Genomic DNA, 18627 nt, shown 5'->3' on the forward strand with positions numbered 1-18627 from the left:
GTATTTGTTGCTCTTGCTATTCGTAGGTTCTCAGCACAACACAGGAGGCTGCTACAGGAGGTGAACTGATGAAGGTTGCTGTAGTTGTGACAGTGAGAGGAAGAAGCACAGGTTTGCTCTGCACAAACCTGAACTGTAAAGCCATCCCCAAGTGGTCAGGTTAGAAAAGACAGCTATTTTTGGAACTCAGTGTGAAGGAAGACATTGAGCATCCATGACGGGAGCCGTACGACAGGTCAGAGAACAGAGTAATTAATGGCAAATCCTTGCCTATAACATTTTTTTCTATGGAAGGACAGCCCCACTGATATTGAGCAATGGAAACCACAGCCTTGAAGGGGTGCTGCCTTCAATGAAGGACTCAGAACTATCTTCACACATACCTCCTAACTATTATTAGGGCCCAAATTTATGTCAACTTGAAAGCCCCAAAAATATACTTTCAAGGTGCCTGTGGAATCTAATACAATTCACAGAAGATTAAACATTGTATCACATTTTGGAAGACTGGCTTTGGGGAATACTGCTGTAGTTAACTGATCACCAGGAGAAAGCCTCAAAAACTTTGCACAGACTTATGCATGGATTTAAGCACGATCTACTTGCTGCACAGCAAGGTTATAACAGATGCTCAGCAAGGCAGCGCATGGACGATACCTTCACCTTTCTCAGGAAAGGTTCATTACGTAAACTCCCCAAACACATTAAGAATTCTTTAACAGTATTACTGAGTATGTATGATTTATGATGAAGAAAGATTCATTCATTTCAGGTGCCCTTAGGCTGTAAAGGAGATGGGGTGAGGAGGGAGTGCTGTTCTCAATAGGGGAACTAATTGCAAGAATCATCTGCCCGCAGATATGGAAGGAATTGTGTGCTAGAGTCGCTTCAAACTGATAATGAGGAGGAAGGAACGTAATATTTGGAAGCATTTCTGCTACAAAAATTCAGCATCTATGAATGTTTTTCACAAAGTCATGTTTGGACAAAGCACACTAGAGCTACTGCAAATGCCCAGGACATACTACCTGATTTCCCCTGAATATCCTTCACTAAATGATCCTATTTATTTTTAGGCTGTTCTGAAGCACTAATTACCATAGTAACTGAGAACAGCACAACGATTAATTAATTTATTCATCACAACACCCTTGTTGAGAGAGAAGTATTACCATCATTATATTCTTTCATCATCTAAGAAAAGAAATGCTGGGGGATGAAGCAGTTGGTCCAAGGTCATGCAAGCACCACTCAGATTGCCTCAAAGCTCCTGGGCAACTTCATCACAGCTCCACTTTCCACCTGATGAGACACAGGGCAGAGGTGACAGATTCTTTTCTGCAACAGAGAATCAACAAAGCTCAGCAGCCCACCAATTCCTCTCATTCTCTCCAGCTGGCAGCATCCCTGTGGTATGCCTGATATTTTGGGGGGCTTTCATTGAACATATCAGCTTTTGCACAGATCACGATAAACATGAGAGCCTGTGATCCAGAAGCTAAATATCTGCACAAACACAGTTTATCCACCACATAAATTACAATTGAGAGACTATATGCACTTTGAGGGACATAAAGCTAACAATAATACAGCAAAGTAAATCCATTTTTCTCTCCAGAATACCTGTTTTCCAGGCACCTTCCTCTAAGCCAGGCAGCCTACACCCACCATCCTTTCCATTTAGTTATTCACAACAGCACAGAAACATTGCAGAACAAAAGTGTTTTAATTCAGCCAAAGCCTTAGCTAGTGCAAGCTGTCACTGCTCCTTCAGCTTTAGTCCAGTCCTTGCCACGATAAGCATCACGTATACACACTCCTAGGTGCATAAAGCCACAAAAAATAAAGCAGAGTGAAACTGCAATATATGAGCCTACAATACCCTATGAACCAGCACCAGGGGATCCATGCTGATGGAGAGAGAATCTGCTCTGGATGATCCCAACAGCACACATCAAACTGGGCACCAGTTGTCCTGCCCCTTGGGCAGCTGAGCCATCGGAGGTGGATCGTAAAAAAGGATCCTAGTTGCAAGATATCATTCCACAGCATTTACCTTAGAAATTGTCACCAGCCAGCCCTAGCAAGAGGAGTCAGAGGTAGAAGGTCACCTACAGGAATGTAACTAGATGCAGAAGTTTATGGTTTTGAGGCAAAAACAGATCAGGTAAAAACAGCAACCTTTGGTGTTCAGAGATAACAGAGAGAGACTCACATGCTGCTCCGTGTTCCATCTCACATCACCAGCTGTGCTGCTCCCTCCTTTTATCTGCAAACTTTGACATGTCCACATTCCCTGCCTCCAAAGACCTTATTTTAGTCAAATATGACCAGGATAAGCTGCACTTTGTTCCAACAGCAAACACTACTAATCACCTGCAATATGCCAGGTCAGCAAACATTTCTTAGTGCTGAGTTAAAACAGTACAGCTATGCTCATCAGACAGTTTCACATGAGGTGTTTTACCAGTGAAAAACACTATTTGAAAATTAAAATATTGCCATGGAAATATGCCCATTTCAGACAGGCAGAGAGAAAAAGCAGACAGCTTTCACCACCCAGCCCCTCAGAAGCCTTCTGTGCAGCTGACCCTGGAGCCCCAGCAGTGGGAGCATGACCTGCTCCTCACCAGCCCAACTCTGACAGGTCTGCAGGTTTTTGACCATGTCACTTGTCAAGCTGTCCCAGAGCTTTGGTTCCCTAAATCTGAGGCTCCCTCCAGCCTGGCAGAGCATATGGGACCCCCAGGTGCAGCTCTGCCCTGCTAGGAGTGTGAAGGTACTCCTCACCACTCCTCCTGACTGTAAGACCTAGCATTTCTCTTCTGCACAAGGGGTGCAATGCCAGGATGAAAGACACCTGACAGTGGGCCTAAGACATCCCAAACCTGAAAATTTCCCAGCACAGGATCTTAAAAGGTTCCTTACAATTTGCAAATAAACAAAACCTCCAGCATTCAAAGCATCCCATGGGACGATGTACATTTCTACAGCCCACCCTGAACATGCTTGCAGGGCCATTAGCACTTCTCCAGTTATGTTGGCTGCTCTTAATTATGCCTGACTCACTCCTAAACCCCAGGGTGAGAGGAATTAAAAGCCAGGTTTTTCCACTAACAAAGGAAAGACCCATTTGCCACTCAAACTGACAGCAAGGGGAATGAGGGTGGAAGGGGTGGTGTGAAAAGAATTCTACCTCTCACCACCTGAATAAAAGTAGAACCAGTAGTTAGTTATCACCAGGACATACGGGGCAAGTGGTTGTGTAGTTGGCAAAGGCAGATTTAGAAGCTGCTTCCCTAACTTAGTGAGGTCACAAGTTAAGTCATTGAAGCCAAAATCCCACAACCTTACTGGAGGAGCTATGGGTGCTAAACTCACATTCAGTAACAGCTTTTAAATGAAATGTAACATCTTCTAAGGGATTTTCATTTATGGCAACATGACAGAATTCTGTGGCAATCAAACTGCTGAGAGAGGCATGAAGCACCTGATCACCTAAACTACAAATTTTGCTATCCCATTAGAGCTTTATGCTTCATCTGCCATTGATAGAATTTGCCTGATACCTACAGAGAAACTTAATTACAAGATTCTTCCCTCCCTCCCCTGAGGATCTGTTATTAGATTTACAAAATACATAATTAAAAAAAAACCCTTAATTTTAAATAAAGCATAAAAAAAAAAACCCTTAATTTTAAATAAAGCTCAAATGCAAACATTTCTCACTGATACAGGTCAGTGGGTGATCAAGTGGGAAACAGCTTATAACAGTCTATTAAGACACTACCCTATAATTACAGGAGAGAAGTGCTACAGCTCTCTGAGGTCACTGAGTGGGTTTTGATAAAACTAGGACAAAATCTACCTGCCTATGGGCCCAAACAGAGAGGAGAGAAAGTAATCAATACTCACACATTCATACATTGCCTGTACAATGCAAAAACTGAAAATTCAATTTTGCACTCACCTGAGGAAACAAAAGTCCTTCAAATAAGAGTTTTAACTGTTGTGACTGCTCACACCTATTTAACATGCTTTGTGCTCTCTGTGTTCACCCAGCACAGCTTCATGAGGACGTGATTCTATGGCCCATATTCCTGAACAGCTAATTTCACACAGCCGCTCTCAAAGGCTGGGATGGTCTAGGGTTTGTTTACTTTATGCATGGGAAGGAGTTGTTTCCTTTTTTCTTCAGAAAAAGTGGAGGAAATGCACAACAGACCTATAGGAATCAAAGTAATACATCCTTTCATATTGCAATAGATGGGATTAAGAAGTTGGAAGATATTTTAGTAGAAGTCACACAACAGTAAGTAAGGAAATTCTCTTCTTTCATAGACCGTAATAAGTAGAATAAGGTCTGAAGAAGATTAGACAGGGCAAGGGGAGCTTTTTTCATCTTTTTACCTTTCTCCTGAAATCTGCTAAGTGGGCAGCACTGAAGAGTAAAGCCCCCTGTTACCAACAGATGAGGTGTAACAGCTGTGATGGCGCAGAACCACCACTTCCAAGAGTTTATCTTCACAAGAGAGTGGAAGATAGCCAACTAATATGCCTCCTCAAGGTCAACAGCTATGTTATTTTGTAATGCAGACAAATTGTGATCTTCATGCATTTTCAGCCTCTGATAAGCACTACAGCGACTCCAGGTCACCGCACTGGTCATTCTGGTTTGCAGACTACACCAAAAGGAACTGGAAGTGATCCAAAAGCTCCTTTCTTATTGGAAACTAATCATTCACCCTGTAACATTCTGCCAGCTAGTAATATTAATACCACCCTCACTTCCTGAATTTTGGGAACAGTCCAGCTCCTTCTGCAAATATGGATCATGAGCAGAGTTAGATCAAGCCTGAACTGCATACATATTGATGATTTCCTATTTTGTGATTTATCTCTCTGTCTTTACACCAGCAGAATCCTCCAAAACAGATTTAGCAGGCTATACCAGATAAATAATTTCTTCCAATACTTTTCCAAACCACATGTTTCTACCCGTGACTATAAACACACCACAAGCTCTAGTTCAGATAAGTTATGAAGCACATGACCTGATACTAGCCACAGAAGTTAATAGGATGACACATGCTCTTGAGGGTCAGTTGCACATTTAAATACTTAACACACTATCCATCAACACAACCAATACAGAACCCAGTGCCAGCAGCTGCAGGCAGATCAAGCTAATCTCTATGTGTTGATACCTTTGCTTCCCCTACAGCCTGAAAACGTGCAACCTGAGGAAACACAAACCAACCTTCCCAAAAGTGCTGCAACTAAAAAAACCAGTTGCATATGCACTCCACATCATCACTCAAAGCCACAGTACCACCGGGTAAAATTCCAGATTAGTGGTGAGACAACAAAGTGACACCAGGAACGCCTGTCAGCTCTCTCCATGCCCACGGATGGACGTGGGCATGCCCACAACAGAAACAAGAAGACTCCCATGGATGGGCTCTAGAACAAAGCTTAGAACAGAGTTAGGGGCTTTGCATTAAATCTCTCTCTCATATGAAACAGCACTGTTTGCAAACAGAAGTAGTCTCACAGCTAAGCAAAGCAGTGTTCTCAAGGGCAATGATCGTAACTCAGGTTAACACTACCACAACCCTCTCCAGTGGGCTGAGATAAGTTCCAGCTCTGGAATACTGAGCCCATAGCTACAGAGCTGCTAGCCTCTCTGCTATAGCAGCCACACTGTGATGTGGACAGGCAACTGGCTGCTGAAATGCTCAGGCACAGGAAGATAAACTATTCTTGCCCATATTATGCAAAATCTACTGTTGCTTTCCTTCAGAGACTGTACTTAATTCCAAGAGCAACTCACCTTCCGTAGTTGCAAGAAGTTTATCAGATCTGCCAAGCTTTGTCAAGCTGAATTTCATTCTTTACAGTGAGTTTCAATGTTTGGGCCACATGTCACCCATCATACTTCTGCCAGGCAAAGTCTGGCTGCTTTTGAAACAGCCTGGTGTGAAAATACCCTCCATTTAGCACCACTTAACTAACAGGTTACAGCATTTTTGCTATATGAAGGAGTGCAAATATTCAGAAAGGACTGTATTATGTTAGAGCAAAACAATCAAAATGAAGCAAACTGCTTTACTTCTTAATTTTGTGCCTAGTTCTACAGTCCTTGCAATGTAAGAGCAGAACAAACTTAGACAAGGTGACTAGCATAATACTGCTAATGCTGAAGACTTCATCACAATCCTGTAAGGCCACAGTGAGTTATAGCCTCACAGGATTACGAACAATCCATTCAATACTCAGTAAAAAGGCAGCTTGCTAGCCCCATTTTTCTGAAGAAAAGCCTGAAAACATGAACTTCAGAAGCCCCAAATCCCAGTCAGATAGAACCCCTAAACTTCAGCCTCTGATTTTCAAGTCAGTCTCATGACTTCCACGCATGTGAGTTAGAGCTAACTAAATAAATGTAGTTTTGAGGTGAACAAATTCATTGGCAGCTTCAGATCACATTAAGCAAATACTTTCTCCTTAGGCAAAAATGGTAATCTCCATTAAAATGTCAGCTCATTTCAACTTGCATTTCAATTTGACTATTTCCTTTCAGAAGAAGAAATTTATAAAAAGGTAATGCAAAGGCCAAACAAAACTTTTTGTACTGACTCTGGCAAAAAAAATTTTCTGATGTAGTTAGCCACTGAGTGAGCCAGAAGCCTCTCTTACTCACATCGTTCTACTGCTGAATGTGGAATGCTTAAGTCTAGCAATACACCATGATTTTTTTTCTTTTCTAGTCTAAGAAAAGCAAATGAGATAAATCTGCTCCAACTATCAGCTGTGTTTTCAAAGACTGTTAGACAGCTTTTTTTGGCTGTCAGCTTAAAAATGAAATCACAACATGGGGCATGTTCAAGAGACAAGTTACGTTTCATGATGTGACAGAAAGCTGAAGAGGACTATGTGGTCAGTCTCAAGAGACAAGTTATGTTTCATGATGTGACTGAAAGCTGAAGAGGACTATGTGGTCAGTAGGTTTGCTGTTTTTTACAGGTGTTTCTTGCTAAGGATCCAAAGGATCTTACATTGAAAGGGCAGGTGGTTCAGGGATTCTTTAAAAAAGGTCACATTCACCCCAGTGTTCTCCAGAGTACATCCCAAAATCATTAATTACTTTTAAAGACTTACATGAAATAAGCATCACCCCTTACTTTCAACACGTATTTCACTTTTTATCTTGTGTTCAGGGACCCTTACTACAAAGGACATTGAGATGCTGAAGTGTGTCCAGAGAAGGGCAATGAAGCTGGTGAAGGATCTGGAGCACAAGTCTTATGAGGAGTGGCTGAGGGAGCTGGGGTTGTTTAGCCTAGAGAAAGAAGGCTCAAGGGACACCTTATTGCTCTCTACAACTACCCGAAGGGAGGTTGTAGAGATATGGGGATTGGTCTCTTCTCCCAGGTAACAATTGGCAGGATAAGAGAAAATGGCCTCAAGTTGCATCAGAGGAGGTTTAGACTAAATGTTAGAAAAACATTTGTTCACAGAAAGGGTTGTCAAGCATTGGAACAGGCTGCCCAGGGAGGTGCTCGAGTCACAGTCCCTGAAGCTATTTAAAGACGTGTAGATGTGGCACCTGGGGACATGGTTTAGCAGTGAACATAGCAGTGCCAAGTTAACAGTTGGACACAATGATCTTAAAGGCCTTTTCGAACCTAAACAATTCTATGATTCTATTCCATGCAGCATGACACAGAATAAGTTAGGAACCAAAGAGGTACCTTACAGACTGCTCAAAGTAAGGGGAAAAGGCCAAAAGCTTGTGTTGCCATTCTAGAAAATGCTGAACTGGAAGAGATGACCTAAGAAGATGCACTGTGCATGCACTCAGCTTTATGCATCTATGCAGGATTTCTCCATGTTCCACTCAGCTGAGGTCTTTATTTCATTTCTGTTGTAGTACTGTATCTGTATGCCTTACAGTGGTGCACTGAACACTGGAAACGTCAATGCACACAACCAAACTGATGCCGAAGGAACCACACTGACTTACACCCATTGACAATTTGATGCGCAGACAGAAAATCGATGTTACGAAACAGAATCAAAAATTGCTTCTTTCCTACTGCCAAAACAAGTTCTTGACTAAGGTGAAAATTTCAGCTCCGGACTCAGGTTTGCATTGTGCCACAATCTACAACATCCCTTGCTTTCTAGCCAAAACGTTTTCAGAATTTAGTTTACTAACATAATTTTTACTTTTTAGAGTTGAGTCAGTGTTTTCTTAACTTCTGCTTAAGTGCCTTCACTGTCAGGTGTCTTTCACTGTAATGATTACTGCTTTGGGGATTTTTTGCCAACCACAGAAATGATCAAAATATTTTACTAAAGCAAGACATAAAGAAAAAATGCTTCATATTTTGCCAAGTAACAGCATGGATTGGAAAAATCATTTTCTATTCTTTAAACCACTCCTTCACACTGTGCTCAGTATTTTAAGTAGTGAAGCATCTGCCAGTTTCTTTCATGCCAAGTTTGCAGAACACCTGCCAGAGAGAGGTCTTTGCCAATAAACAGGACTCTTAAGTGCCATGACAATTAAAAAATATAAAGATCAATACAAATAATTAGTACTATTATTCTTATTACTAACATTCATGCACTTTGCTCTGAGTTTTCATCTTCTAGAGCAGCTGCCTCTAGAAAAGAGCAAGCAGAGAGCAAGAGCCAGCAGGTGGCACTCCAGAATAGAAACCATTAAGCACCAGGGCTCGCAGGACCAAGAAAGCCAGTTGTGCTTGGCTGTCCCACTATCCCTTCAGCAGGCTTGGTTTGGTTTAGGATAATTGCCTCCACCTCCCCTCCTCTGCTGAACAGCAGAGACAAATGCTGCCAGTCCCAGGTTTAACCCTGGTGCTGGGTGGGATGCATCAGTAAGCTGAGATGCACCTTGTGCAGTCATTTCTAGCAGCGAGTAAGGGTACAGTGCACCCGAAGCACTGAGCTAATTACTTGCTCCCTGAGACTGAGGGAAGAGTTCCCACAAGGCAGGCAGGGCTGTGGGAGAGATGGCAGCATCTTACTGCCTCCCATTACACTCCTCCAAACACAGGCTTTTATTGCTTTTAGCCAGCACCACCAATAAAAAACACATCCCAACAATTAGAAAATCAGTTTCCCTTCTCTTTGTTTTTATTTTATTTTATTCTGTTGATTTTACACATATGTAACGGTTCCAGCACTCACCTACATGGTTAGGAAGTGTCACTACAGATGGCTCCTTGAGGCACAGCCATCCTTATTTGAGCCTTCTGCCTTGCCCCAACACTTGCACTCCTCCCATAGCAAAGTCAGTCAAACCAGCACTACTTCTAGTCAAACAATGACTGTCAGTAAAGCCTGTCTGCTGGTCTCATCAGCCAGAAGAAATAAATCCACCTCAGAGAGCTGTGGTTCACCTGGTCTTTGCATCTGTCATCCAACTGGAAGAGTAACAGCATGTTTTGATCTTGCTGGAAACTGACAATCCTTTAGTCTTCAAAATGAGGCCCTTCAAAACACTGTGCAATTTGGGGAAGATAGGAGGAGGTATCCTTAAAACTAGGAAGACTGTGCTATTCTCTTAGGAAATGAAATTCTAAAAAATCATTGAAGCCAGTTGTTTTGTCCAACTCTAGAGATCAAGCATAGCAGTCAACATTTAGAGATGTAATCAATCTGTTCTGTTGACAAAGATGCAATTCCCATGTCATTCTCCCTGAAAACGTTTAGAGTTTAAAAACACTGAAGGTCATACAAGCTGGTGGGGGGGAAAATAAAAAAGCCTGCATTTTTGTCATAAGTCTTTATGAATTACCCAAAAGCTATATAAACACGGAAAAGAACCAGCCCTCTTGCAAAACGCGAAGTATTTACTGCTTAAACTCTCCTTAAAGGCAAACCTGTACCATGGGATCCATCTGCTCATGTGGAAATAGCAGGAAAGATCTGTCACAAAGTAATTTCCTTTCCTCTCCTGTATATGTCAGTGGATCACTGGCATTTCCCCTCTACCCCGAATTGACCCCAAATATAAATAGACACAAAACTGGAAAAGTTTAAGGTCTTATCTGTGTATATGAGCAACATATAAAACAGGGCAAAGTAACATGCCCTTCTTGCTGAACAGAGCCCACAATCGATGCCATGATATCCACTGTGTTTAGGAAATTCCTTTATATCTAGAATTCCAAACTCATTTCCTCACAAGCAACAAACACCATTTTTCTTGATGGTTCATTAACATCACCCAGTGAAAGAGGCACAATTCAGCTCAAGGTTTATGTACTATATGCACTGCACAAAAGTTTGCTCAAAACATGTTTTTAGAACAAGCATCTTTTAGCACAGAAAGATGGCCTGATGGCACAGAAAGAAGAACAGGACAACTGTTCTTGCTTACTCTGCCTTCCTAGCTGCTATCCCAATGTGGACTTGGTTCATAAAATATTTACTCATGGAAAAACAAGTCATGAAGCACAACTGTAACCCATACCAATCTTAACACCAAGCAGCAATGAAGTGTGTAACTCTCTGGTGATTATCATGAGGCATCAGAAGTCCTTCCAAATTAGCAAGTTGCTGTACAATTGTTGCTGCAAGAACTTACTTGGATCTCCTGTTTCCATGGATGTCCCTGCACAGGTGCATAGATGCTCTCCTCGATGTTCCACCCACCTGATCAGGAAGCAGAACTAAGGGGTGGCTCAGGCTTCAGTATTCTCCTTGCTATTAGGTACAATAAACTGCCTTCTCTAATGACCAACCTCTCTCTAAAGAGGAGACCACACTTCGTGTGGACTCTCGGAAGCTTTAATGTTCCCAAGATGCAAGATATAGACAAATGCATTGTAAGTAGGCTCAGAAAGGCATGCAAAATTGTCTGGCACTGACTAACCAATCGATATGAAAAGAGTCAATCCCTTTCTAAGTTATGAATTTAAATTTAGAATAACATACATTTCACAGAGTTGGAGGACCAAAGAAGGAACATTAGAATGAAAGCTTCTTGCTTTAAAAATGATAGTTCTATCCACCTATATTCTTTTTTTGAGCTTGATTTTCACAAATGAGCTCAGATTGTGCAAGCAGACTTTCAGACTCCTCAAATTAAAGAGTGCAGGTGCAAAACAGGTGCTTAAATGTGAGACGTACAGCCATAAGAATACAAGCATAAGCCTTTTCTTAAAAACAAAAAATCGCTAGATATTTTCATTCCCTTATGTCTGATTGCATAATCCCTCTAAAGAAAGCAGTGAAGGTCACTGAAACACACAGGACTTTGCTGATGGAAAAGTGCAATCGTATATTGTTAAAAACGGCACAAAAGAAAACAGCACAAGTGCTATGAGACCTTTAAAGGAGTGAACTGAAAAATTCCAACTCAGCATTATACCCTGATTTAAAAATCCACATGGACAGGTTAGAGCCATTTTTATGTCCCCCTTCATTTGAAAAAGCAACAGTGTTATAATATTATTAAAGGACAAAGTTGTAGATTCTTATCACTTCATTAAATTGCTAGTGCATGATCTTTAATTTTTTTGTTATCATTTCATAACCCCACATTAACGTGGAAGATAAGAGTTTCTCCAACAGACCACAAAGAGGAATTTCAGCCAGCAGAGGAAGGAGTAGCACAGGAATGTTACCCTGTAACACTGGAAAAAAATGAGTCAGGTTCCTCAAAATATGAAGAGGCTTTTTTGCTGTAGCTCCTCCAAAGTCTACAATCATAAAGTTCCTATAGTTGTGAGGTCAAGTTTCACTGCCCCTCACCAAACACTGCCACTCATATTTGGGTCACACTGACCCCAAACAGGACATAAGGCAGCACACGTAACGCAATTCTAACTTTTCTTCAAATAACTCCACATTTCCAAAGTGAGACCATAAGCAGACCTGTAGCTTGAGCCTTCTTGTGTCAGGAATGCGGCTACATCAGAAGAGACCTGAACAGCAAATCAGGATTCCAACTGGTGTGTATGAGGGCAGTTTTTTCCCTGAACTGCTTTTCAACATGGGCAAAATATCCTCTTAAAGTACATATTTTCTTACCAAAATGTTACTTACCTTGCCCTTTTGCAAAGCTGTTCACGAGCACCAGTATGATAGCATGAATTAAATATTTTGTGTATGGAAATAACTGTAAATTTATACAGGAGGTTAAAAAAAATGTGTCACAGGGACTTTGTAGGTGGATTTTTTTTTTGAAGCCATGAAAACCAATCTGAGTCCAGTTCTGCCAGCATTGCTTTCTGCCAATGACCCCTCCATACAAAGCAGTGCCACTGAGCTGGGCAAAGCCTCTTTCACAACTGTTCTCAAGAGCAGATGTGAGCTGGACTTGCCCAGGAATCCTTCCAGTGGAAACAGGTCATTCCACAAGCAGTCCTGCTTTCCTCAAATGCCAACATATGAGATATGTGCTGAGAGGAAAGCCTCACTCTTCCCGACCTTTAGATAAAGAAGAGGATGGCTAAATCTCAAACATTCAGCAAAAGCTTTCAAAAAAGACAACCACTGGATTTTTAAGACCACCTCAAAATCATCCTGACATGCCCTAGATTTCATGATCTATTTTAAAATTCCCTTTCAACTGCTATTACTTGTGCTTTCTGTAGAAGTTGCACAAGCAGGGAGAGTGGCAGCTTGCAAGAGATTGTAAACTGAAAGGCAGGAGACGCCGTGAAATTGAAAGAATTAAAAACCCCAAGTTTCTGTACACTTCAAGACTTTCAGGAGGGGTCAGGGTTTTTTTCCGAAGGGTGTTGCTAATTAGCCAACCATAACAGCAGCAGTTGTAAACAGTCCTTGTAAAAATAGCTCACTGCTTATTAAAAGCAAATTTAGGAGCAATACAACTTCACTGAATTCTCACTAATTTGCTGTTGCTGACCAGCTTCTGTCTTATAGCCATCCTTAAACTTCATATGCTGACACATTTCCTACTCCACAGACTATAAATCAGACTGTTCAATTAACACAACTCCAGCATTTCTGTTGACTTCTATTTTAAGAAGGGAATCTACTTCAGAAAGTAAAATCTGAAGTCTGAAGAGTACTATATTCCTGTTCCCAGTCTAGCTCCACTCCACACTTCAGAAACATTTATGCCAAACCAGCACAAGAAGTCTCCTCAGGCAAATCAAACCACATCTCCTACTCGCTGTACTTTGAACTTAGAACAAATTCCTAGTATCACACTTATTACTGTGGGGCAAGCCCCTAAAAATGGTACTTTGTGCTTGCAAATCAAGCCAAGATGCTGATTTAAAATAAAATTAGAGAGAAGTGAGTTTTCATTAAAATATAGGGTTTCAAATGAACACGTTATGAATTAAATTAAATGAACAGCTATGTCACCTGTATTAAGGGAAGTGTTGCCTTTCTACTGAATACTGGAAATTTGGCAACCCACTTTCAGAACTGTGAAGTGCTGTTTATGCCAGCTCGAGGTACTTGCAATACAGGACGACCCATGCTCCCAACCTCCAACAGGGATTGGGTTTCCCAGCTAGATTGCATCTCCCAAAACCACAATGGCAACCAAACATTGAAAAGAGGAGATGGAAGTCGGCCATAAAGCCATGCCCCGAGGGAAGAATGGGAAAATAAAGTATGCTAATTACAGTTCCCATGGGAGATGGTGCTAGCATTCCTAAATCTAACCCTGCAGTTCCATTTTTCAGTGAAAGGAGATTTGCTTTGTTGACTTTTTCCCTCCATATAATAAACCAACGAACTTTGACAAAATTAGGATGTAGAAAAACCCTTCCAGAAAGCAATGCAGGGCAAATCTTCAAACTTCGCACAAAATCAAGTGAAGAGGCAAATAGCTTCACCTTTTCACTGCTCAGAAGCTGAGGAGGGACTTTTCTGCTCCAAGAACATTCTTTGTAGCAATATACCCCCAACTCCATCCTTCACTGTGAAATTCTTGCCATTTTCAGTTTAAAAGAAAAACACTACACAGGACTGGATCTTTTAACCCTTATCATCAAAACCCCACAAGGCTTTATCTAGTTTGCACCAGTGTGACAGAAAGACCTTAATGTATAGTCCTCACCATGGTGTCCCAGTGCTTGACGCTGAAGTGAAATGGAATTAGAAGGGCTCATGGCTTCTGGATGCTGCAAACAGCCCATTTCCTCATGCAGCTAACATCTCATCCTCAAATTAGACTATAAATGGGTCTGGGTTTAGCAACGGGACAAGACAATAAATACACAGCAAGTACCCCATTAAACATGAAGGGAAAGCAATCCTTTTCATAATCTCCAGATCCCCGTGCAAGTTACTGCAATGAAAAAAACATATTCAGAGAATTAGGCACAATCTAGCCTGATGAAAAAATTATTATTTCAACACAATTCAATAACCTAGAATATCCGTACTGCTGATAACCTGCTCTCTTCAATGGCCCCTTGTTCTCCTTGCTCTGAAAACGAAGCTATTCTGAGCTGAAATACACCTGAAGGAGAAATGAATGTGTCAAGCATGCACCCATCACAGGGCTGGCTCACCTAGGTCAGGGGCTGCCTTGAGAACTCTCCAAGCAATCTCTCCAAGAGGTGTCTAGTGCTTACTTTCCTCAAGGCAGAACCTCAAGAAGAAGATAATGTTTAAACTAACACTTTCACAGACAGTCCTCCAACAGTCTCAACAGCTGTTGCCTCAAAGCAATCTGGGGAAGGTAACTAAGAAAATAAGTCTGATGACTGCAAACTTAAATTCTGAGCAAAGATTACACAACTGTCAGTAAAAAAAATTAGAGGGTACTACTTAAGAAAAAGTTTAAAGACACACAGGTGCAATATTGGGTCTGTGATCTGTAGTTTAGAGAGCACCTCTATTAATAGAATCATGCACTGGAACAAGCATCTGTACTATTAATACTGCATTATCTGACATCTCACCTTTACCTGAAATAGGAAGATCTAAGCTGGCCTACATTTATCTTCAAACAAGCCTTCCATTCAAATTAACCTGCATGCAACAGGGTCAGGAATTCCCCAAGCTACATGCCAGTGGCAGACCCAGTGAACCCACTCAAGAACCTGGGTATGCTCACAGCAGAAGGAAACTTTCCTTCACTAAGGATGAATCTGACAATTCTAATATTCTTCTCCCTTCTCCCAGATGGAAGTTCTAAATATCAGGAATTTCAGTAGTTCAGCAGAGCTCCACCAATGCCTCTCCTAACCCCATTCCACTTTGAAGTGCATAATTCAATATCCAGGTCAGGAAAAAAAGTGTGACAGGAAGGCAGAGACCTGGGATCTTGTCCCTGCTCCAATGAATGTTTAATTATTTTATGTTAAAAATTCATTTGGAAAAGGGTTAGAATCCAGGCAGTCTACTGGGTTTTACTATGAAGAGAAAAAGACCCATGATCAAACGCTGCTAAAGAAAGGTGGAAGCTCAGTCTTAACTTCCTTTGGTCTGAATATCAGACCTAACTCAGAGAGAAAAACAGCTAGGTGCTCCACTGCTTACAACTCAGCAGAAGGTACCTAACTCCAGAAGGGAATAAAAAGGAGCAGTTTAGCACATTTTCCTGGAACAGAAAGAGGGCTGCCAACTGAGACATCCCCCTCTTGATTCTCCCTTGTAGCCAGTTCATGTTCTCTTGATTTGGGGATGCCAGCTTTTGCAAATCTCACTCTTGGGCCAACTTTTTTCTGGGAATTGCACGAGAAACCTTTTTATCTAGATTCCATAGAATACAGTGCCCTGAAGTTTGATACCACAGTACTTAAGGTCTTTTGTGGATCTACTCTGTTGAAAATGTTCCTCAGATGCTTTAGTGTTTTGAAGACTGTGATTGACGTTGCAAATGACAGCCAACCCAACTGAGCTAAACACTGAGCATCAAGTGCTATACACTCCTGTCCACTGTTCCCCCTCACCTGCAAGAGGTCGGGGGTGCAGGGTTTAAAATATTCACCTGAAGTCACATCTGAAGAGTCAGACAGTATAAAGAAAAAATGGAGCTATTCAGAGGCATTTCACAAGCAAAAGAAAAAAAGTCAGCAAATAAATTATCTGTAGCAAACAGCCCACATGAAGGTAGTATTTGATTTAATATGTGTCAAAAAACAGGACAAGCTAGCAGATTTTCCTGCCAGTGAATGAAAGCCATCTGAATAATCATACTGCCATTCAAAGGTTAAAAAGGGTGGGTGGTAAGAGGCATTCTCTTTGCAGAAATCAGGAGCTGGATCTCCTATGCAAACAGGAAGCCACGACCCAGGCTGTCCCTCCGGCCGCTGTCGAGTGGGAGCCAGGACTGGGACTCACTGAGCTGCCTGTACAGTCAGGCAGCACCAAGGCAGACAGCAGCACATCAGCTGGCAGGGGGGAGGCTGGAAAACTCTGGTAATATACCTGCCCTAAGGATGGCTACCTCCCACCAAACACTGGGGTACAGTTTTTAAAAATCAAAGCATGTGTGACTGTGTCTCCATCTCAACCACAAACATGTGTCTGTCCATAGCAGACATAGGAAAAATTAATTTTCAAAACAAGCAGCTTGATTAATTTTTGTTATCTTACATGATCCCTCATTCAGCAAGCAGCACCATCATTGCCTTCAGCTAAAGCTGCATGTAAAGGACACCATCCCAGGCAGCTTTCACTGTGTGATGTGAGAGTAGACAGGAGGGGGCATTTCCTTCTCTTTCTAGAAGCAGATGAACTCCCACTGAATATTTAGTTCAGACTCTAAGCTATTTTCACCAATCACTTGAAAGTTAATTACCCCGTTTAAAGGAATCTAGCAATTATATTTTGCACTCCCCCCCCCCCAGCAGCTATTGCTCTTGTGACAATATTCATCTTGTCCATGATGACTATTATCTGCTATATAAATATTGATGATCTGAGTAATTGCTGTTCTGTACATATGCTTCTCACAGATATAAATTTCTCTGCCTGAAGTAGGCTGCTGACAAACTGCTTTCCTTCTTTCACATGGCAATGAAACATTACTAGAGGTGTCACTGAAAGCTGTTAGTCTTGGGCTGAAGAAAAGAAGCAGTGAGTGACAACAGCCTGTGGAGACGGGAAATGAAATTATGTTTATCTGTGCTGGGAAGACTGAATAGTACCAAAGAACAACAAGTTAGCTAAGCTAGTATTCAGGAGGCTTAAGCTTAGCTTACACTGTGCCAACACATCAGGCACTGCTGAAAAGAACTGCTCTGGCCTCAATGCTGGCCATCACTGCTAAACTGGGCATGCCATGTTCATGGGACATGTTGTGTACCACATGCACACTGTACCTACCCCGTGGTTCACTGATGGCAGAGGTTACTTTCTCTGGATCAAAAACCAACCAGAAAAACAAGCCAGTACTGGAGGAAGAACACCACGCTCAACATTATGCTGGGCAAACTCCCAATACCACTCTGTAACCTTTGCCAGCACAGGGCTAACGCGTCACACAAAAGCAAAGATGGTCTTGACACACCCGGCACTCATCCAGAGATACCACAGGCACAAAGCACAGCATTGCCTCAAACTGTTTTTGCTGGTTCAATATGTTTTCCCGGCAGGTTTTGTGAACAGTCAGATAGTCCTCTGCCTTCCTGCAATTGACAAAAATCACTACAAACATCCCACTGCACATCCTGGTTCATCTGACCATACTGCCCCATGGCCTGGCAGTGCAAAGACCTGGTTTTGACAGAGCCCTCCCACCAGCACATGGCCTCACACTTCCAGACTTGAAACTTGCCTCTGGACAGTCAACACTATGTGAGATAAGAAGTCTTTTCCTTAGTGGACACAGACTTTCTAAAAAATAAAACCTGAGTGTGAACCTCGGTAAAATTACCCCTCTGTAAATATGGATCAAGAGATGATTTTTTCAGACACATAAAATTTGGCAAGGTTTATACTGAGTTTCCTTGTCAAAATACTCTTTTTCCATGGTCTCTATCCATCATTTACAGTATCTGGATACAAACACTGGACAAAGACCTTATTTTAATTTTAAAAAACAAAATAATCATTTGAACTTACATATGCTACAGAAACTAAGGGGAAACTAAAAACCTGCCCAATTTACAGCTGTGTTACTGAAGATCAGGAGAGAGGGTATGAAGAGGTTGGAGAAAGCAGCATAAGAAAAGATACCAGACTCCCTACCAGAGTTAGAGGCCAGGGCAGGGGCCAGAGGTGGCTAGGAACACAGAGTGAGCAGGAAACAAGGGGAAATACAGATAACATGCAAGCAACATTTGGAGCGTCCAGAGGTGGAGGGAGAGGAACTGAATGTTTGTAATGTGCAAAAGAAATGAGTCTGAAAGTCTTACTTTCGCTGTTGCCTTGTTCAAACAGCTACATACTGAACCATTATATACAATCACAGCAGCCACAAATTTTTATGTATATATTATATGCAAATGAACGGATTCAGTGAAAGTAGTTACTAAACACTCGTACAACCTAACTGCTCCCTGCAACACCAAGTGTTAAGCCATCTGCTTGTTCAGCGTGTCCCTTGTCATATAATTAATTCCCCTCCTACTTTCTGCATCTTCTTTCCTTCCCCTGTAATTTCTACAGTGCTTTGAGGTTTAATACGTTACAATCTCTCATGACAACTGCTGT

Source organism: Acanthisitta chloris, unplaced genomic scaffold, assembly GCF_000695815.1.
Source record: "Acanthisitta chloris isolate BGI_N310 unplaced genomic scaffold, ASM69581v1 scaffold731, whole genome shotgun sequence".
Taxonomy (NCBI): Eukaryota; Metazoa; Chordata; class Aves; order Passeriformes; family Acanthisittidae; genus Acanthisitta; species Acanthisitta chloris.